Below are 23,500 nucleotides of genomic sequence, written 5' to 3'. Positions count from 1 at the left end.
GCCTCTTGTTGTGGGTGAAGATGGAGAGTTCAAAACTTGGGTTGAAACTAAACATTAAGAAAACCAAGATCATGGCATCCGGCCCTCTCAATTCCTGGCAAATAGATGGGGAAGAAATGGAGGTAGTGACAGATTTTATTTTCCTGGGCTCCAAGATCACTGCAGATGGGGACTGTAGCCAAGAAATTAAAAGACGCTTGCTCCTCGGGAGGAAAGCCATGGCAAATCTAGACAGCACACTAAAAAGCAGAGACATCACCCTGTCAACAAAAGTGTGTATAGTCAAGGCTATGGTCTTCCCAGTTGCAATGTATGGCAGTGAAAGCTGGACCATAAGAAAGGCTGAGCGCCAAAGAATTGAAGCCTTTGAACTATGGTGCTGGAGAAGACTCCTGCGAGTTCCTTGGCCTGCAAGGCGATCAAACCGGTCAGTCCTAGAGGAGATCAACCCTGACTGCTCTTTAGAAGGCCAGATCCTGAAGCTAAAACTCAAATACTTTGGCCACCTAATGAGAAGGAAGGACTCACTGGAGAAGAGCCTAATGCTGGGAAAGATTGAGGGCAAGAGAAGAAGGGGACGACAGAGAATGAGGTGGCTGGATGGAGTCACTGAAGCAATAGGCGTGAGCTTAGATGGACTCCAGAAGATGGTAGAAGACAGGAAGGCCTGGAGGAACATTGTCCATAGGGTCGCGATGGGTCGGACACGACTTCGCAACTAACAACAACAAATATCCATTATTCATATGAATCAAAAACCCTCTCATATAAGCTTTACTAGTATCCCAAACCATTGCCATCAATGTGCCTTTATGCATATTCAAAGCAAAAAATTCTTTCAAATTTTCTCTACATTTCTGTGAAAGCACCTCATATCTAAATAATTTTTCGTTCAATCTCCGAGATCTTCTGTTCCCATCTTCAGCAAATAACTCCAACCATACAGGACTATGATCTGACAATGTTCTAGGAAAGATCTTAACATTCTTGACCCTGGAGAAAAGATCAGTAGTAATTAAAAAAAACATCAATTCTGGGAAACGATTGGTGCCTATCCGAAAAAAAAGTAAAGTCTCTATCTTCCACATTCCATTCCCACCAAATATCTCTTAATTCCAAGTCATCTTTGAAATCAAAAAAGCTTTAGGCAATTTAGAAAGATTAGGAGAATTTTTGAAAGATCCCTTCTTGTCTTTACTAGAGTCCAAAACCCATCATAATAACAGATTTGTAATCCAATTGAATTAGTTTGTGATGTAAAAACTTATAAAACTTTTTTTGCTGTTGATTAGGGGCATATAATCCAATTATAAGAACTTTCTTGCCTTGTAGCACTAATTCAATAATAACATATCTTCCTTGTATATCAGATTCAATTAATCTAGCCGATAAATCTCTTCTTACATAAATAACCACTCCCCCATTTTTATCTGGGGCAGAAGCTATAAAATGTGATCCCAACTGAGAACTAATCAAATACTTTTGATCTTTTGCAGCAATATGAGACTCCTGTAAGTAAACAATGTCATTTTTATATTGTTTCAGGTAGTGAAATACTTTCTTTCTTTTCTGTGGTGAATTCAGGCCATTAACATTCCATGTCAGAAGCTTTGCCATCCTTAGTGGCCTGGAACCTCTGGAACACTGCCTGAAGAACAGCCGTTGATCTCTTCGGTCGTGCCCCTCCCACAGGCTCTGTAGTAATCGGGACTTGTGTTATTGGTCCAGAATTAGCCTTCTGCTTCTGCTCCTTTTCTTTACGTCTATATGCAGCCCGAGTCATCCTCTGTTCCTTTGGATCATCCTTTAACACCAAACTCTGTTCAAATATGCTCAGCCTGTGGTAAATCTCCAACAGCCAGTGACATTGCACCTTCAACTGGTTGTTTATCATCCAACCTTTCTTCTATTCTCTTAAGTCATGGAGATGGTGGTGAACCTGCTTTCAGAACATAAGTATAAAACTCTCTTGCCTTTGAAATTGTATTAAGTCTATAACGTGTCCCTGCATAATTCACCACTATTCCAATAGGTATCTCCCATCTAAACTGGACCTGTCGGTTTTTAAGCTCCTCAGACAGAAAGGCAAAATCTTTTCTTTTTCTAAGAATTTTTGGAGGTATTTCTTTTAAAATTATAATGTTTTGATCTGCAATTTGAAATCTGTTTGTAAAAAGCCTGAATAATTGCATTTCGAAGTGATCTCCTGGAAAAATAAATAACCACATCTCTGGGTAAATTTTTCTGCCTCGCAATCCAGGAATTGACCCTAAATATCTTATCCATCTCTCTTGATAACTCCTCAGGTTCACATCCCAGAATAGGAGCTATAGCTTTTGCCATCTCCTCTTTCAGATCTTCTTGTGGGTCCTCCTTTAATCCTCTTATTCGCAAGGCAAATTCCATATCTCTATATTGTGAGATGGTCACTTCGTCCTCTGTTGTATCAATCTTGTTTTCAACTTTGACAACTCTGCTTTCTAATTTTTCAGTATTTTCCACAACTTCATCCACCCAATCATCCAAGCGTTCAATATGTGTAGCTAACCCTTGAAGTGCAAGCAATATGTCTTCCCTCATCTCTCTATTTTTATTCTCAAGAAGGTCAGCCATCTCCTCCTTCATTTTACTGTCAAGGAGATCAGCCATCTCCTCCTTTATTTCTTGTGTTGCTTGCTTTAAAGCATCTTGAATGTCTTTAAGCGTAAATGCAGGTGGTGGGGGAGAAGGTGGAGGGGATTTAGGCTTAGCTGTAGATTGCACTGCAGATTGTGCTACAGGAGAGGAGATTGTACTTTTAGAAACAGCAGAAATTCCCAAACACTTTGAAGCCATTTTCCTGCTTATAAAAATCCACTTCTTATAAGTTTCACTTTCCCCTTCAACAAAATCAGCAATTAAAGAAAAAAAAGTAAAAAACAAAATCCAAGAAAAAAGAAAAAAAATATTCTGTAAGAATTCTTTCTTTTAAAGAAAGAAAGAAGCTCTAAATGCACAAAGTCCGATACGTTGTTTAAACTTTGTTGCCAAATGTATCTCTTTCTTGACACTGTCCTTTCAAACAAAGAAACAGCATTCTGGTGCAATTTCTCCCCTTTAAGTCAAATTAAAGTATGCAGAAGATTAATTCTCCCCGAGTTAAAGTTTCAAGCACTTGCAATTTTTACTTCTCCTGGTCAGCTCTGTCTGCTTTTAAATTACTCACAAGTCCCTTTAAATAGCAGATGTGGATGCAGCATCTTGCTTTGCTCCTGAACTCGGAGCGAAGGTGTCCTAGAGTGCGGAGAAAGCCTCGGGCTCCGAGGGAGCTCTCACCCTCCGACCCCCAAATAATTAAGGGGGTCAAGGGGAGCTCTACCTCTACCTGAGGAAAACTCTCCTCCCCCTCTTCTCCCAAGGGGGAGGTTTTCAAGCTGCGGGACAGCTGATTTTTGCTGTCTCCGTGCGCTTTTCATGCAATCACAGGGCTGACGGCCAGAAGAAAGCCGCCATCGGCGCGGCATTGCCACCAAAAGTCCCTGGTTGTTCTAAAATTTTGATATTTTGCCTCTTAATATGGGTTTCTTGAAGACAAATTATGTCCATTTTTAATTTTTGTAAGCATGTAAAAAAAATTCTGCTTTTTGAGGGGAAATTTAAGCCATTGATAAGATCCCAGTCTCCTCCATCTTTTTCTATTATCTAGGTCTTAATCTTCTAGTCATTCTTATCTGTCTCTGATCTCTTGATCTTGCACCTTCTTCTGAATAGGAGTATGTAGTTTTAGTTTCTTTAGTCTCTTCTCTCACTCTTTGGTCAGCCTCACCTTCAACTGGCATTTTGTCTTATTTTTTGGGTTCCAGGTCATCTCTCTCCAGAAAGGCTCCGTGGCTGTCAAAAACTCCAATGCTTTAAGTGGTGCATCCAGTCTGTAACTTTTTGTATCCCAATAGATTAGAATCACTTCTGGAATCAGCCATCTAAAGTTCACTCCTTTTTGAACAAGTTTCTTAGTTAGAAATTGGTAATCTCTTCAAGCCTCTCCTATCCTTCTAGGGATTTGCTTAAGAACCACATTTTTTTTCTTTGTATTTCAATGGTTCATCTCTTACTTTTCTCAGGATCTCATCTCTTGTAGATCTTTTTAAAAATCTGACATGCACTTCTCTGGGCACCTTGTTACTTTTAGCATAGTTGGAGTTGACATGATAGGCCTGGTCTACTTCCCGTTCCATTTGTAACTTCCCAAATCCTAATACATCTGCCAGCAACTCTGTTGTCAGTTCTAAAAGATCCTCTTCCTTATCTTCCTGTATGTTTTGAAATCTTAAAAAATATGATGCTCGCTCCATTTCTATGACAGCCAAAGAATCTTCCAGTTCTCCATTTATTTGCATCAATTTTTTGGTTTTCATCTTTCAGGTCTTCTAGTTTCTGATCAACCTCAGTTGACTTATGTTCCATTTTTTGGATTCTTTGTAGGTTTTCTGCAATCATCTTTTTGAAGTTTTCCAGTTGGGAGTCTATATTATTATTATTTTATTCATTTTGTCTTAGTCACTTTTCAACTCTTCATGATTTTTAGTTGCTGTAGCAGACTGGGCAGAGTTAGCATCATAGATTGCTTATAGAATTGCTTGAGTGTCCTTCTGTTGGGTCTCAGTCTTCTCCTGTTGTAACATTGTAGTAATTGATTTCTGATAGACTGGGCTTGCAGAAGTCAAAGCAGGAGCAGAGGAGCCTCTCTTTTTTTGCAAGTTTGGATAAGTTAAAAGTGCTCATCTTTGTCTTCAAGTCATGTAGTGTCTCTGCCAAATGACCAAATTTTGTAATCCAATTGACTTCTAATAATTAGGAGAATAAAACCATCAAAAATAGCAAAAATAGTGAAAAGTAGGGGGATCCATAAAAATAGAGATCTAAAAAAATGTGGAAGGGGAGCAAAAAGAAAAAAGAGAACAGACAAAAATAAAAGGAGCAAAATAGGAGGTGTCTGGAAAAATAGTGGGGCAAAAGGAAAAGTTTACCCTCCAAAAAAATAAAAACTGAGAAAAGGAAAAGGAAAAAAGAAATGCACAAGAAAGAATAAAAGAAAAAGATAAAAAATTGAGCTAAAATGATAAAAATAGGTAATAAAAATAAGTAAAATGTAGTAGAAATAAGTAAAATTATTAAAATTATAGTCCAAGAAGTTATATTCAAAAACAGATAATAGCAATTTTCTGTATTTATAGTCCTATAGACTATAAATACTATAGTCCTATAGACTATAGTATTTATAGTCCAAGGGAGTCAAGTATCTTCAAAGACAAACTTGTTTAGGCAATAGTCGTATCTTAAAAAATAAAGAAACATACCAAGCAGGCCAAAAAGACCAAAAGGAGTCTTTTTTTCTGAAACAAAGTTTCCAAGGACCTTCAAAGGAATGTCTGGGCAAACAGCCAAATTCCAGTCAAAAGAACTCCATTCAGGGAGGGTGGATGTAGTTTTCAAGTTTCACCACTAGATGGCATTCACTATCCATTCCCACCCTGTTTGCAGGGAAAGTAAAGAAAAAAAAGGGGAAAAAAAATATAGCGTTTGAGGTGAAAGAGTTTGCAAAGTAAAAACAGAAAGTAAAAGTTATGATGGCTTTCACACAAAACACCCAGTTCTTGCAAAGTCGCGTGGTCGCACAGAGAGACGGACACTTGAGCTGGGTAGTATTTCTTTTATTCGGATCAGGAATAAATCTGAGACAAAGGGGTTTACTTGGTGTTTCTTATAACTGCCCAGGTGAATGATGGCCAATAGAATTGAACCTGGGCTTCCCGCCAGTGCATGTGGCCAATAGGTTTAAACCCTGGCTTCCCGCCAGAGCTGACCCTGCCGGGGGCTGTCAAACTTGCTTCGTCCGGCTTTTCCCGCCTCAGCGGTTATCGCCTGGAGCTGTCCAGCCCCCTGCTGCGCTGGCATTTCCTGTGTATGCTAGCAGCATACACTACACCCCTTCCCCCATAGTGAGGATTTTCCTCTGTCATACCATCTCCAACTATGTACACATATTTACAAAACATGGTTACAATGGATACACTTGTTGATCTGTTGCCCCCTTATGAACGTACATAGTCAGCGAGGTAGCTTGGCACTTTGTGTGGCCTACTTGACCTTCTTGGTACATGTTCTTCCGGAGGTATGGTGGCGTGGCTATTCATTCCTTCCTGAAGCTCCTGTTGAGGAAGGTTGCTGTGTGTCTGTGTGTGTGATTTGCTGATTCCTGGTGACTGCCTGGTTTCTCTATCAGACTCCTGCCTGTACAGGGGTTGCCATTGCTCCCCCCCAACCATCCTCCTTGGTGAATGTGTTTGTATTTGCTTTTGTGTTGGATCTTCCTCCTCACCCCCCAGTGTGTCCTCTGCCCCCCTTTCAGGAGTCCTTTTCTTCAGTTGATCCAGATGCCTTTTCCACAGGAGTCCCCCCTCCACCCTTACTCTGTAGGAAAGGGGCCCTGTTTGCTCTATAATTTCCCCTGGCACCCATGGATAACCCGTACTGTAGTTCCTGGCCCAAATGAGGTCCCCTGAGGTAAAATGTGCCTTGATGTTGGGGTTCCCCGTGTCTGCGGCTACTCTGTCTGGATGGAGCCTGTCTAATGTTGTTATGAGGCGTCTCCCCCATCTGAGTTCCGCTGGGCTTTTGCCTGTGGCAGTGCAAGGTGTTGCGTGTTGGTGAAGGAGGAATGTGGCTAGTCTTTGCTTCCAATCTCCCTGTACTATGCGCTTGAGTGCATCTTTTGTTGTTCTCACGAATCGTTCTGCCAATCCATTACTGGCAGGGTGGAAAGGGGCCGAGGTGACGTGTCTAATCCCCAAGGTCCTCAGGAACACCTGGAAATCCGAGGAAGTAAATTGCGTTCCATTATCTGACACGATTACATCAGGCAACCCATGTGTAGCAAATATCCCCCTCAATGCTTGGATGGTCCCTGCTGATGTCATGCTGCTTACAGGTACCACCTCAAGCCATTTTGAATGACTATCCACAACTACCAAAAATGTGTGACCTTGGAATGGGCCAGCATAGTCTATGTGCACCCTGGACCAGGGTGAGTGTGTTTCCTCCCACTTATGGACTGGTGCATGTGGTTGTTCTGGCCGTGTCCTCTGGCATGTGTAACACCCCGCTACCTGTGCTTCTATCTCCTTGTCCAACCCTGGCCACCACAGGTAACTCCTTGCTAGAGCCTTCATTCTTACTATCCCTGGGTGTCCTTCATGTAGTGATTGGAGAACTCTTTCCCTGAGCCTTGTGGGAATTATGACTCTGTTTCCCCACAAGAGGCACCCTTTGTGTGTGGACAGTTCAAACCTTCTTGAGAAGTAAGCAGTGAACTCTTGCCCTGGTGATTTGTCTTGCCACCCACTACTCACCCACGAATGAACCCTGCTCAGAACCTTGTCTTTTGGTGTCTCTGTGGCTATGTCCTTCGCATTGAGGGGGCATTCTGGCAGTTCTTGGATTGCCAGGATTTGGGCAGCCGGTGCTGGGTCCGGCTCCCTGTCCATTAGGGGCAGTCTGCTGAGACCATCAGCATGCCCCATCTCCTTCCCTACTGTAGTCTGTGTATCAATTTACAAGAATATGCAGAGAGAAATATTGACCATCTTAGCATTCTAGGTGACAAAATCTGTGGTGTTTGTTTCTCTGTTGTGAATAGTCCTAATAAAGGTTTATGGTCTGTGAAGATTATGAAATCTCTGCCATACAGGTAATCATGAAATTTCTTTACTCCAGCAACCACTGCCAGTGCCTCCTTGTCTATCTGGGCGTAGTTCCGCTCTGCAGCTGACAGGGTTCTGGAGTAGTAGGCGATGGGAGCCTGAGTTCCATCCTCCTTGAGATGGCTGAGCACTACTCCAATCCCATAAGGGGATGCATCGCACGCAAGACAGATTGGCTGATCTTCCCTGAAATGGGTGACAGTGGCATCGCTTGCTAACATGTTTTTTAGTGTTTGGAATGCTTTTGCATGTTTGTCAGTCCATTCCCAAGGCGCTTGCTTGTCAAGTAGCCTATGTAGGGGTTCTGCAATTGAGGCTTTGTGAGGCAGGAATGTGTGGTAGAAATTGAGGAGCCCCAAGAATGCCTGCAATTCAGGCTTGTTTTTGGGAGCAGGGGATTCTTTGATTGCCCTCACCTTTGATGCAGATGGGTGGATGCCTTGAGCATCTATCCTGAACCCCAGGAATTCTGTCTCTGGGACCCCAATCCTGCACTTTTCCCTTTTGAGTTTGAGACCTGCCCCCCTGAACCTCTCAAGGACCGTCCTTAAACGGGTCGCCAGCACGTCCGGGGAGCTGGCTGCGATCAGGACGTCATCAAAATAAGGGCAGACCCCTGGTATTCCCTTAAGCGTCCTTTCCATCACCTCCTGAAATATCCCCGGCGCTACGCTAACCCCAAACTGCAACTGGTCTACCTGGAACGCTCCCTTGTGAGTGATGATCGTTTGTGCTCTAGCAGCCCCTGGGTCTACCGGCAATTGCTGATAAGCTTGGGCGAGGTCCAATTTAGCGAACACCGACCCGCCTTGTAGGGATGCTAAGATGCTGCTGACTGCAGGGACCGGATAGGAATGGGCACTTAAAGCTCGATTTATAGTCCCTTTATAATCAGCACAGATACGAATTTCCCCATTTGCTTTAATTGGAGTTACGATGGGAGTTTCCCAATCTGCTCCATCAACTGGTGTTAACACCCACTGGTCTACCAGCTTATCCAATTCCCGCTCTATCTTTTGCTTTAACGCAAATGGAACACGCCTCGCCTTCATCCTTATGGGTTGTACTTGGGGATCTAGTCTAAATGAGATTGGGGGACCCGTGTACTTTCCCAACTGCCCATCGAACATGTCCGCGAATTCCTCACAGACTGCTTCTAGGGACAAATGGCTCTGTGTCTGATTAATCCCTGTGATTTTGATGCCCAAGGCGTTAAACCACCCTAACCCCACAAGGCTAGTCCGCTGGCCCTCGACGACCAACACACTTAATTTACCCTTGAATCCCTTGTACTGCACCCACAACAACGCCTCCCCCCGGATTTTGATCGGTGAATTTTGAAAGTCAGAGAGGGTCAGTCTGGATGTCCTCAAGGGAACCCGTTGGCCGCTCCGCTTGCAAATGTCTAAAAACGTTCTGGCGGAGATGATGGATACGGCTGACCCTGAGTCCAGCTCCATCAAGCAGGGGACCCCTTGCAACCTCACCCTCAGTTTTATTTTTCGGGCTAGCGCCGCAGAAGCCCCTGTTTTGAAAACGCCCGGCCGTCCCGACGTGTGACTCACAGTCAGCCCCAGCGACCGCTTCCCAGTACCTGTGGCATACTGGAACTCGGCTTCCACCTCGTGTAGGCTGTCCCGCTGCTTGCTTCTGCAGACCGCCGCAATGTGCCCCGTTTTTCCGCACGACCGACACTTCGCCGACTTGAAACGGCAGATAGACCGGGGATGCTGTCCTCCGCAGCTTGCACAATGGGTAGACCGGGAGCCGCTCGCGCCGCAGCCGGAGCACTGGGTAGACCGGGGCTGTCCGTAGCCGCTGTTCTGGGTAGACCGGGAGTTGCAGCCGCATTCCTGGGTAGACCGAGGGCGATTCGCGCTGTGGCCGTGAAGCTGGGTAGACCGGGGTCCGTTCGCTCCGCATCTGCACTCCTGGTCTCTCTCGCCTTCCGTGGCTGGTCTCGGTTCTTTTCTGTTGTCTCGGTCGGGGTTGAAGGATCGCTGAGGTCGGTTGATGGCATCCATCTCCAGCTCTGCCCCGTCTGCGCCGGTGCCTCTTCTCACCTGGTGGATGGATCCGCCTTCCCTCGTCTCGGGCTCCTCGGCTGCATCCCAGGCTAGGAGTTCGTCTTGGACATCCCTCAGGGTCAGCTTCTGCTTAGCAAAAAGTTTCTGGCGCAGCTTCCTGTCCCTCACCCCACAAACGAGCCGATCCCGCAGCCTAATTTCTAGATTTTCGAAATTGCAGAGGCGAGCTGCCAGCCTCAGAGCTGCCATATACTGTTTGGCAGACTCACCTGGTCGCTGATCCCGTTTTTCAAAACGATACCGCCAGGCGATCTCGGACGTCTCGGGCTTGAAATGTTCAGACAGCTTCGCCAGCAATTCGTTGTAGCCAACGGAGTGGATGTCATCGGGTGCGCAGAGACCAACCGCCAGCTGGTAGGTTTCTGTGCCGCAGCTGCAGAGCAGTACCGCCGCTCTCTGCCGGTCCTCCTTCACCCCGTTCGCCCTCAGGTAGCATTCTATCTGCCCCACGAAGGCTTCCCACTCCTCGGGGCGGCCGCTATTGAAAAGGGGATACTGACCCAGTTGTGTCATCCCGTCGTCCCGGTTGTCCTGCGTCTGGATCCGGGGCTGCCGATTGGATTCCATCCGTGGCTAGCGTTGTCCGATGCAGGATCCCACCTTCGTCGCCAGTGCAAAGTCACGTGGTCGCACAGAGAGACGGACACTTGAGCTGGGTAGTATTTCTTTTATTCGGATCAGGAATGAATCTGAGACAAAGGGGTTTACCTGGTGTTTCTTATAACTGCCCAGGTGAATGATGGCCAATAGAATTGAACCTGGGCTTCCCGCCAGTGCATGTGGCCAATAGGTTTAAACCCTGGCTTCCCGCCAGAGCTGACCCTGCCGGGGGCTGTCAAACTTGCTCCGTCCGGCTTTTCCCGCCTCAGCGGTTATCGCCTGGAGCTGTCCAGCCCCCTGCTGCGCTGGCATTTCCTGTGTATGCTAGCAGCATACACTACAGTTCTATAGAAACAAAAGTCTTCCCAAACTTTTATGCCACAAACAGCCTTGTAATAAAATGAGATTCTCACTTAGCCGGAAGCTTAAATTCAGGAGGGGGGGATAGAAAGAAAAGATTCTACCCCCCCTCCCTGAAACTATTGGCTTCGCTTTGAAGAGCTGGAAGAGTGCTTTCTGCTAAGGGTCTTGGCTTGCAAGGAGAGTAAAATGAATTTTCTCACCCAGCTCAGCTGTTTGCTCTTTCAAATGCAGTTCTCTGTCTCCACCAAACTGCTAGCAATGGCAGATCGCTTAATGCGGTCCGCCTTTCTTCCTGCCGGTTCCATGGGCTCTTTTGGGACCAGCAATCCGGCTACCACCTAACCGCAATCCTCAGATGTTCGCCCTTTAGGGCTGCCTCTACGGAGTGGCATTCAGTCCATTCAGACCCACTAGCTGGTAGAATTCAGACCCGGGGAAGAGAGAAACAATTTCCCAAGTCTGTTTTCCGCAAACGTCACCGGAAACCAATCTTTGCACAAATTTTCTGATGTTTCTACTGACTCCTGTTATTTCTAGGCACTTGATCCAGTCATATGGCAAAGAGTCAAATGCCTTTTTGTAGTCATGCCTCATTCAGGTTGGTCTTCCTTTTCTTGCAGTTTTCCAAGATCATTTTGTCTACTAGGAGTTGATCTTTTGTTCCTCTGCTATTGGGGCGGTTTCTTTTTGGCGGGGGGAGAGGGGGGAAGAGATTGTTGTCAACTAGATGCTGTTGTACTCCTTGCTCTTTTTTCTACCATTTTTGTTGTTATATTACTAGTTTTTTCATTTCAACTTCTGTTTTATTTGCATCCACCTCTTTTAACTAAGCCGCATCTTGTTGTGTTTCTTTGGGTTATCCCATATCTGCTTCCAGAACTGCACTGTTTCTTCCTTGTCAGGTACTAACTGATTCATTGCAGTTTCTCCATTGATGGATTGCTAGAAATCCAATCTGATTGGATTGAAGTTGGAGGTTCTGCATATAATGTGCAATTTGAGCTTTGTATCTACTGATTTTCCTGACTATAGCTGTTATTTGCTGCTTTATTATTTCCAGTGCTTCCTTGATCTTCCTTGTTTCTAAGTGGTATTTCTTGATTAGGTATTCTTTGGTCTTCTTGTTCTTCAGCTTCTTTTATTTCATCTGTTCTAGCTTGCTTGCATGTGTTCTTAATTTGCTGGTCTTATTTTCTAGTCTAAACTTCCATTTTTGTGGTGCACTGTTTGTTTGTTTTTCTTCTTGATTTTGCATCCCAGGTATTCAGTTATAACTGCAGCGGTGCTGTACATTATTATTATTATTATTATTATTATTATTATTATTATTATTATTATTATTATTATTATTATTATTATTATTATTAGCCAAGCATCTGAATTTTGAGCACATGACCTAGTGGATGCTGCCAGGTCTGAAGTGTGAAAAACAGTCATAAGTAATTATTTTCAGTGCTGTTATAACTTCAATCAGTCTCTAAATGAACTGTTGTAAGTTGAGGACTACCTGTAGAAGCTTGTTGATTCTGACAGACTCATTTCAAAGTTTGAATCTGTAGTGAGACTACTCTGGGATACATGAGATGATCAGATATAATTCTCTTCCCTTAGATATGGATACTGTAAGGACCTACTTAAATTTACATCTTAAGAAAACAGAACTCTTGGAAATATTTTCTTCCAACAGGAATCTTTATTAAGAGAAATTAACTGAAGGCATGCTAGACTGGATCTGAGAAGTTCTCCCCATCATTCAACAAAGTGTTCCCAAGCAACCCCCCCCCCCCCATTCGCAGTTCTTCTGGGCGATCCAAACCAGCAGATTCTAGGTGTTTATTTCAGGGAAGATAATATCAGTCTGGCTCAGTTGGCACTATCATTCAATCCTTTTATTGCCCTGACTCCAAGTGTTGTATCTTTCCCCCTCCCCTTTTCCCTCGCTGTTGGCACAGGGAAGATATTCAGAGAGGCATAGGAAGAAAGGCAGATGTTTATATTGTTGTTTAGTATACCCAGAGTGTATCAACAAAAGGTTACTTTGTAGTAAAGACAGGAAGTGAAAGCAACAGAAGTCCCTGTGCCTTCCCCCTCCCCTTTTTCATATGACAGAATCCAGGAGAATGTAAGGGCTGGATTTTTAATCGGAGAAGATAGGTAGAAATGAAATCTAACTGGATTCTGACAGGTACATGGAAACTGATTACTTCATTCCAAAATATTGTGCTTTTATACACTGAATTCTGGCAGTCATTTTTCCCCCACAGTTCAATGGCAGAGCCAACAGTTACCTGTTAATTCAATGCTAAAGTCAGAAGCTAAAGTGCATCTATAAAATGTGCATGTGATTATTTCATGAGACACATTAACTCTAGGTCCTGTAGTAATCTCAGTTCAGTGCCTACAAATTTACAGTGCCTATTCAGTGCCTACAAATTTATTCTTGATATTGAATGCAGATTTCCCGTTGCCTGGAAGCGGTTCGGGAATGGATGGGGAGGAACAGGCTTCAACTCAACCCAGACAAGACTGAATGGCTGTACATACCGGCATGCCAGGATACTCAGAGTATTCCATCCCTTAACATCGGGGGTGAGTTATTACCCCCTGTTGATAGGGCCCGCAACCTGGGTGTCCTCCTAGATTTACAGCTATCCTTGGAAGATCACATAGGAGCTGTGACCAGGGGGGCCTTCACTCTGGTTCGCCTGGTGCGCCAACTACGACCCTATCTGGACCTGGATGCCTTACGTACAGTCACCCATGCACTTGTGACCTCTCGCCTTGACTACTGCAACGCTCTCTACATGGGGCTGCCCTTGAGAGCCACTCGGAAGCTTCAGCTGGTGCAGAGTGCAGCTGCACGAACACTTTTGGGGGCTTCCCGATACTCCCATATCACACCTCTCCTCCGTGAGCTGCACTGGCTTCCAGTTGCCTTCCGAGTGAAATTCAAGGTGCTAGTGATGACATACAAAGCCCTACATGGCATGGGTCCAGATTACCTACGGGAGCACCTACTGCCAGCGTCAACACCCCTCCGTCCTGTGCGCTCCCACAGAGAAGGCCTCCTCAGGGTGCCACCGGTCAGAGAATGCCGGCTGGTGGCCCCCAGGGGGAGAGCATTCTCAGTGGGTGCGCCAACCCTCTGGAACTGCTTGCCTGCCGAAATCCAGATGGCCCCCGACCTTCGCACCTTCTGGCGTGACTTAAAAACCTACCTATTCCAGCAAGCCGGCCTGGCCTGATAGATTTTGGGGTTTCATTTGTTTTTACTATTGTTTTACTGTATACTTACCTTGCTCTGTACACCGCCCCGAGTCCCTCGGGAGAAGGGCGGTATATAAAAACAAATAAATAAATAAATAAATAAATAAATTTCCTCCCTACCAACCATTTCTAAGAGGCAATGTCATATGCGTCTGATATAATATTTGGTTTAAATGTCTGCCTTCATGAGGCAAATTGTCCTGAGAAGCAAATTTATCATTGAAGAGACTTTACACAAAACCACAGATACAAATTCTGAGAATAAAAATCACACACTTTACCCTAAAGAGCTGGTTTATCAAAAATAACACCAGCCCTGGTTTCTTAACTGAAATCTCTAAGGCTCAGGAAGTATCATCAGTTAGCTAAGAATGAAAAAAAAACTGAACAAACATTGGCAACTGCCAAGAGGAAATAATTGTATTTCCTGTGAGGAAAAAATAGAAGTGTAGAAGTTAGAAGGAACAAGTCCTGAAGAAAAAGAACTGAGATTTGAATCAAGAGGGTGGTGAAAAAGCAGCATGAATTTTGAAGATTTGGCTGACATATTTCCATTCTCTCTTTTTCTCTTCTATTACAAATAAAGTGAAACCTTGATATGAGGGAGCATCATTTAGTGAACGTCAAATGCAATGGAGCAAATGTCTATTTGGACACTCCTGTGAAATAAAGGAGAAATCCATCTGCATCTGGTCTAGACAAGAAATGTACCTGCAAGATTGATATCAGCTTTGTGAAGTAGTTCAGGGAAGAACTGTTATGTACTGGGCTCATTAGTAATACCACGTGGGTTGCTGGAGCAGCTAACGGCTCTCCAGCAACCCAGACTACAAGTCTCCAGCACTATAATTCAGGGCTTTTCAACCTTTTCACCCATTGTACCACTTTTAGGATAAGACAATGTCCGAGTACCACCAGTCACCCAGCAAGGTGTCAAAAACTTGACAAAAAAACACAATTTGCTTAGTGACTGTTCAAAGTTACGATGGCACTGGAAAAAGTGACTTATGACCATTTTTCACACCTATGACCGTTGCAGCATCCCCAGGGTCATGTGATTTACATTCAGATGCTTGGCAACCAATTCATATTTATGATGGTCACATTGTTCCAGGGTCATTTGATCGCCTTTTGCAACCTTGTGACAAGCACTTAACCACCATGTTACTAATTTAATCTCTCTCTCTCCCCCTCTCTTTCTCTCTCTCCCTCTCTCTATTTCTCTCTCCCTTTTTCTTTCTCTCTCCTTCTCTCTCCCTCTCTCTTCCTCCTTCTCCCTCTTTCTCTCCCTCTATTTCTCTCTCTCTGCCTCCCTTTCTTTCTCTCTCCTTCTCTCTCCCTCCCTCTATTTCTCTCTCTCCCTCTTTCTCTCCCTCTCTTTCTTTCCCTCTATTTCTCTCCCTCTCTCCCATTGTCCCTTCCTTCCTTCCTTCCTTCCTTCCTTCCTTCCTTCCTTCCTTCCTTCCTTCCTTCCTTCCTTCCTTCCTTCCTTCCTTCCTTCCCTCTTTGTCCTTTCCTTCTTCTCTCCCTCCCATTGTCATTTCCTTCCTTCCTTCCTTCCTTCCTTCCTTCCTTCCTTCCTTCCTTCCTTCCTTCCTTCCTTCCTTCCTTCCTTCCTTATCCATTTTTACCAAGAAACCTGATGCCCACTTAACTCTTTATGAAGCACCCGAGGAAAGTTAGGGAAGATCTATCAACGATACTCAGAGGTTGCTAGCTCATTTAATAAGCTTTATTCCAGCAACAGAAACACCTCGCATTTGCTCACAGTTGATCCATGCACGCCAACAATGCTGCTGTGGACCGTGGGGCAGGAAGGCGCCCTTCACACGGGATGGATGGAAGACACGCCAAAGTGCCCTTTGCCCCGCTGCCTTCTGCAGACACAGCACACGGCAGCAAATCACAATCAGCTGCTCTTGGGGGACGGAGGCACAAAGCCGGCCAAACAGGGCTCGGAGCGGTTGACTGTCCCGGACCACAGCTGCGCTTCCACCTTTCCCAAGGCAGCCCCCACAGACAGAGCACAGCACAGAGCACAGCACATGGAAGACATGCCAAAGCTTGTCCACTGCTGGAAGCCTGCGGTGGCGGCATAACAGGGCTTGCAAAAAGCAGGGCGGGTGGTGGCGGCTGCTCACGGCACCACCCAAAAGCAAACAGCAAGCAGGTGGAGCCTCCTGCTGCTGGAAGCCTGCTTGCAAAAAGTGGGGTGGGTGGCAGCAGCTGCTCATGGCGCCGCCCAAAAGCAAGCAAGACCACTATGAAGCCCTGGGCTCAACAATCAACTGGTTGTGGGGGGGAATCCATGCAGCAACCCAGCTACCTGGTCTGCCAGCAGCTCGTTGCTCCGCCGATCAGCTGGGAGGCTGAGACTCCGGATTTGAGCGCAGCGCAAGGAAGACATGCCAAAGCTCGTCCTGGAGCCTCCACTGCTGGAAGCCTGCGACGGCGGCATAACGGGGCTTGCAAAACATGGAGTGGGTGGCGGCAGCTGCTCATGGCGCTGGCCAAAAGTAAGCAGGGCAAGGCAGCTATCAAGCCCCTGGCTTGACAATCAACTCAGTGGGTGTGGGGGGAGGAATCCGCGCAGCAAACCAGCTGATTGGCAGAGCAATGAGTGGCTGGCTTTGGTGCGTCTTCCCTGTGCTGCGCTCTGTTGGCGGCTCAAATCCAGAGTCTCAGCCTCCCAGCTGATTGGCGGAGCAACGAGTGGCTGGCAGGCCAGGTAGCCGGGTTACTGCATGGATTCCCCCCCACAACCAGTTGATTGTTGAGCCCAGGGCTTCATAGTGGCCTTGCCCTGCTTGCTCTTGCCCGGCGCTGAGAGTAGCTGCTGCTGCCTGCCCCACTTTTTGCAAGCAGGCTTCCGGCAGTGGAGGCTCTGGGGCGAACTTTGGCATGTCTTCCCTACGGTGCATTCTGTCAGCAACTCAAATCTGGAGTCTCAGCCTCCCAGCTGATCGGCGGAGCAATGAGCAACTGGCAGGCCAGGTTGCTGCATGGATTCCCCCCCCCAACCCAGTTGATTGTTGAGCCCGGTGCTCGACAGCCGCTCCTGCTCAAAAGGCAGGGTTCGGTGGCTGATGAGGCACTCGTGCAGGGCTCTTTCGGGGGTGGCGGGCTGAACGGGGACTGGCCTCGCCCTCTCTGCACTAGAGTAGCACCTGCGCAGGCGGCCAAGGGCAAGCAGGGCAAGGCTGCTCCTGCTTGAAAGGCTGGCAACTGATGAGGCACTTGTGCGGGGCTCTCCCAGGGCTGGTGGGCAATGGGGGAGGAGTGGGCCGATTGCCTTACCGGTACCTGGGACTCCGATGCACCTTCCCGGCCATGTGTACCCCGAAGAAGTGCCAATCAGAAGTCAATCAGGTTGCTGCACAACAAGTCCCTGGGGAGGGTGGGGTCTCACTCTGCACCTGCGCGCGCCCTCTGTAGGGTTCCTGCTGGCCGCTGCCAAGCAGCATGCTTTCCGGCAGCAAGTGAGCTGGGAAGGAGTGGAGCATGGAGGTGGGGGTGGGGAGGAGGAGACAGGGGGAGGCAGGCGACACCGCATACCACCAGCCAGGTGCTCGCGTACCACTAGTGGTACATGTACCACTCGTTGAAAAGCTATGCTATAATTGGCTATCCCTAGGCGGCAATGGTTGCTTCAAACCTATTGGCTGCCACCTAGGGCCTAGACTATATATTGCGGCTAGTTGTAGCCATTTGCCAGTACAGATTCTGCACGAAATAAAATATGAGTTTCCCTGTACTCAGTTACCTCGTCTTCATTCCTGCGCCAAAGAACCCGCTATTTAACAAGAACCATACCCAGAAGTACCAGATCTAACTTTTACAGTTACAGACCATTGTAAGTATAAAAATACATCTCTCTCCCCATTGCCTTTATGATGCCAAGAAACCAGGAAGTCATACCACCATTCCTTCTCCAGGTTCAGTTGTCATGTCTAGTCTGGGGTTCTCCTACCTATCTTCCAAGGTTATTCACAATAACATTACACTAGGGATGGTTGTGGGGAGCCACCAGCATATGAAAAGTAAATAAATAAGCATGGCAGTACCCTATGACTCAAAAGACTGGCTGAGTTAATCTGTGTGACTAATACTTTCATAAGCATTTCTGAACAGGGATTTTAAAATGAGATTTACATCCCTTATTGGCTAACATAATGTTATTTTTGAAAGGGCAATATATTTGACAGTACTTTATGGAATAAATCATATATATTGATGACACCTTGAGTGAAAAATCAATACAGAACACTCAGAGTACCCCCAACTTCACATATTAGCAATTTAATTGCTGATTTAACTGGAAAATCCAATTACAAGCCCATAAGCCACTCACATTGTCATGCCCATCCACCTAATGATCCTAAGGGTGTTTTTAACATGGATTTAAGAATACTGTTTAATTTGGAACATGCCATTTGTGGATACTGTTAGTGATGGATTAAGAGCTATTTTTAAAAGCCAGTGTACATTCTTATCAATACAGCTTCTTTGTCTAATTTACAGAATGTAAGCAATACAAAAAATGAATAAGGATTCATTAAGGGCTTTTGCTTATGACAAAATTTATTGTGCATCTTGATCTGGACTGAGAGAAACCAGTATGTAGGTGGTTACTTACAAATCTGCTTTCTATACACAAATAAATTACAGCAGAAAGGAAATGGGGATATAAGAGAGATGTCATAACACTAGAATAGTTTTCAATAAATTGGTAAACCAGTGTCTGGTTTATGATTTTGTTTTGAAGATGGGGGTCAACGATAGAATTTCCCTTTTTAAACCAATAGGGAAATGGTTAACAAGAATACAGGAAAGCTTTTAAACTAAACTCACCCTCACACATTAATATTCTATGTACAGATATCACTATGCATTCCTGTTGTTATTATTTTAAAGTGGAAATCATTTTCACATCATTTCTTTAACCTCCAGTGAATTTGGTATGTATATGTTTTCATTTTGTCATGTAAAGATATGTAGCATTGCTTGGTGAATACAATGGCATTATATTTACTGCCTAGAGTAATTACAGTGTCTGTACTCCAAGTAGGCATATTGGTAGGTCTGCTTGACAGACACACAGATGGATAGACAGACATTGTGCCTTTCCAGATATGTTGGATAACCAATCCTTAATGTCCACATAAGGTCAATGGAAGTTTATGGAGGTTACAAAAGTTGAATACTTTTGGTGAAGGTTATGTTGCAGAATATGATCAATGTAGAATTAAACATGGTCTAGTTCTTTTGGTGCCTTTATTCATTAATCAGATTCCATATTTATTTTTCTGATATTTATATAGTCCAAAGGATTGCAAGTAACTGTGCAATTAACATTTATATTTTTATGGGTCATTATGGGAAGCTTGTTATTATTATTATTATTATTATTTACTCAGAGACCTCCTTTTTCTTCCTTTGGTTGTATTAACAAAAGCAAACTGAAGCAACTCTCCCCAAAGCATCCTACAACATCCTAGGAATTAACAAGAGCAATAAGCATTTTCAGTGAAGTGGCTCTTGCTGGCTGTAGAGTGGAACTTCTTACTCTCTCAGTTTAATGAATTTAATAAAACTTAATGAAACATTTTTAAACTTAATGAAGTACTTGGAAAAATGTATGGAAAAAGGATGTTTGTTCTACTTAAAAAGGAAAGAGCCCATCTCACTGGAAACAACAGAGGTCCTGTTAAGCTTTTAATGTTCCTCTGAGGTTAATTTGAATATTTCCCCTGTCTTGCCAAGATAAGTATACCTTAGAAAAATTTTGTTAGAGTAATTTAGAAAAAAACTGCTGCTTTCATTACACTGGCACTGGAAGCTGGAGTCTTTTAAAATGTTTTCTTAATTATTTACATTATTATTGTATAAATATAAAAGAAGATGACATCATAGGAAACTCAAATAACATATCACTAATTTGTTGTTCTGCTCACTGAATCATATAATCAAGAAATCAACAAAGTCCCCTTCTTCTTCCTCTTGGAGCCAATATGATAGTATAGATATAGGAAGTAACCTTGGGCTTCAAATCAAGATTAATCCTTTTATGCACTGCACTCCATCTAGCTATGACTGGGACAGATTTACACATGCACAATCACCATTTTATTACTGTAGCAGCAAGTGATACCCTGCACTTTTGAACATACTGATTTATTGATTATGTGCCAGAAAGTCATTGTCAACTTTTAGGGAACATATAGATAGAATATCTCCATAATCTTCTGTCCTAACCTGATCCTTCAGATTTTCCATCAGTGTTTCATTACTGCTGTAACTAAGTCCATCAATTTTGCTATTTGTTGACCTATTATTTCCTTCAACCTTTCCTAGCATTTGATCTTTCTTCAAAGAACTAGGTCTTCAGATAATGTGTGTGAAATATGACAATTTGAGCCTGGACATTTGTGTCCTGAGGGATTACTCTGGGTAGATTTTTTCAGTGACCGATTTATCTATTTTCTTGGCTAGCCATGGTATTCTCAGGAGTTTTATCCAACACTAAAGATCAAAGGCATCAATAGTCTTCCTATCTAGAACTAAACTGTGTTGTTTCTCTGTGTCATAGAACATCTGTGGGTATGTGGGTATATGATTTTTTTTAATATTTATGTAGTGTATATTGGAGGTGGTGACTCTTTGAGAGCTGTATGCAATGAAATTTCATTTTAATATATGCTGATTAGTGTACATTTAAAGTGACAATAAAGTTATTCTATTCTATTCTATTCTATTCTATTCTATTCTATTCTATTCTATTCTATTCTATTCTATTCTATTCTATTCTATTCTATTCTATTCTATTCTATTCTATCCATCTTCTTCAAACTCCAACTTTCACTTCCATAGAGTGTCACAAGGAATACTATGGTTTGCATGGTTTTGATTTTTGCATGCCATTTGAATATCTTTTCCAAATTCTTCATGGCTACTCTTTCAAGTGCTAGCCTGCTGCATATTTCTTGACTACCTACTCCTTTACTGTTTTTTTTATTGAAAAGTTTTACAGTACATTTTTAAAAAGAAAAACTCCCTCCCTCCCCATCCCCTCCCCCTTACCCTCCCTTACCCTCCCCTCCCCCCCCAACTTCCCAGAGCTGAATACAGGGTATAAACTTACAAACTTAAGCTAAAATATGCTAACAAGCTAAAATAAAACATTAAATTCTATCGTACTTTAACTCCCTTTAAACATAACTATATTACTAACAAATAACAAATAACTAATAATACATCATATAAAACCAATACTTATTCAAATGCTAAATGAAACTTTTTAGTCCCATATTTATTCTGAATATATTCGATCCATCTTCTCCATTCCACAATATATCTCTGTCGCGATTGTTCTTTCAAATATGCTGAAATCTTTGCCATTTCCACCAAGTTATACAGAGCCTTGGTGGAGCAGTGGGCTAATGCCTCCTTAAGTAACACCAGCTGCCTGCAATTAGTGCAGGTTCGCATCCCACCAGGCTCAAGGTTGACTCAGCCTTCCATCCTTCAGAGGTAGGTAAAATGAGGACCCAGATTGTTGGGGGCAATTAAGCTGACTTTATAATAATGCCGCTTGGGGTGTGTGTGAAAGCCCTAACAAGCAGGCATATACATAGAATGAAGGCTACTGCTAAGTTTGTAAGCCGCCCTGAGTCTTCGGAGAAGGGCGGGATATAAATGGAATTAAAATAAAATAAATAAATAAATAATATTAATAAAGTAACAAATAACTAATCATACATCATAAAAATCCACTACTTATTCAAATGCTAAATGAAACTTTTTAGTCCCATATTTATTCTGAATATATTCAATCCATCTTCTCCATTCCACAATATATCTCTGTTGCGATTGATCTTTCAAATATGCCGAAATCTTTGCCATTTCCGCCAAATTGGAAATTTTCAAAGTCCACTCTTCTATAGTCGGCAATTCCTCCTTCTTCCAGTATTGCGCTACTAAAAGTCTTGCCACCGTAATTAGATTCAACATCAACTTAGTGTCTATTACAGTAGTATCTGTAATAATACCCAATAAAAACAATTGCAGGGAAAACTTTATCCTTTTCTTAAATATCTTTTGCATATTCCACCAAATTTTAATCCAAAAAGCTTTAACCTTTTTACAAGTCCACCATATATGAAAATATGTTGCATCCTCACAACCACACCTCCAACATTTGGGCTGGCAGTTCAGATACATACTTGCTAATTTTTTAGGGTCTAAGTACCACCTATAAAGCATTTTATAAAAATTCTCTCTTAAGTTTTGGGCCTGTGTAAATTTTACATTTCTAACCCAGATCTTTTCCCAAGTGTCCATTGTTATAACTTCTTGAAAATTCTGGGCCCACTTTATCATGCAATCTTTAACAAGTTCCGTTTTTGAGTCAATTTCTATCAATGCATTATATATCCTTTTAATATGTGCTTGACCTTGATCTCTAATTTGCTTTACCAAATTTTCATCAGTCATCGAAAAGCCAGCTTTCTGGTCCTCTTTCCATCTTGCCTGTAATTGCCCATACTGAAACCAAGTTTGTACAATCTTTTCTTCTTTTAAAATATTATATGGCTTTAATTGCCATACATTCCTTTCTAGACTTAAAATTTCCTTATATGTAGTCTCATCCTGTTTGAATCCCACATTTATATTTTCTATTGCATGTTTAGGTATTGCCCAAATTGGTATCTTCTAATTTAACTTATGTCTATACTTTTTCCAAACTCGCATTGGGTGGCAAGGCTCCGTTGACGGCAGCCATTTCGGCTTTCAGCCCCGCTGTCTCCGTAGAGCCGCCAAAAACAGTGACGATCAGCTGTTTGGCGGCTCGGAAGCCTGCTCCTCGGGAGAAGAGGAGGGGTGAGCGTCCAGGCAGGGGTAGAGCTCCCCCAGACCGCCAGAGTTGAAACTCTGGTGGTTGAAGGGTTGAGCCCCCCCCGCAGCCTGAGTTTGCTCCGGACTCCGGGATGCCTCTGCTTCAAGGCTTTGGAGCAGAGCAGGACGCTGCAACCATCCCTGCCAGTGAGAGTGAACTTTGGATTACTTGGATGCAGGCAGAGCTGTGCAGGAGAATGCTGTCAGAGCAAGTATTTGAACTTTAACTCAATAAACTTTCTTCTTTTAAAATATTATATGGCTTTAATTGCCATACATTCCTTTCTATCCTTAAAATTTCTTTGTATGTAATCACATAATGTTTAAATTCAACATTTATATTTTCTATTGCATGTTTAGGTATTGCCCAAATTGGTATTTTATAATTTAACTTAAGTCTATATTTTTTCCATACTCGCAACAGAGCATACCTTAATATATGTATCTTAAAAACACTATCCACCTTCTTATCATACAATAAATATGCATGCCAACCAAATAACAAATCATAACCCTCAAGATTTAATAATCTCCCTTGTGTTAAATTAA

This window comes from Vipera berus (genome assembly GCF_964194415.1).
Source record: "Vipera berus genome assembly, chromosome: 3".
In the NCBI taxonomy this organism is placed as follows: domain Eukaryota; kingdom Metazoa; phylum Chordata; class Lepidosauria; order Squamata; family Viperidae; genus Vipera; species Vipera berus.
This window is presented reverse-complemented; position numbering follows the sequence as displayed.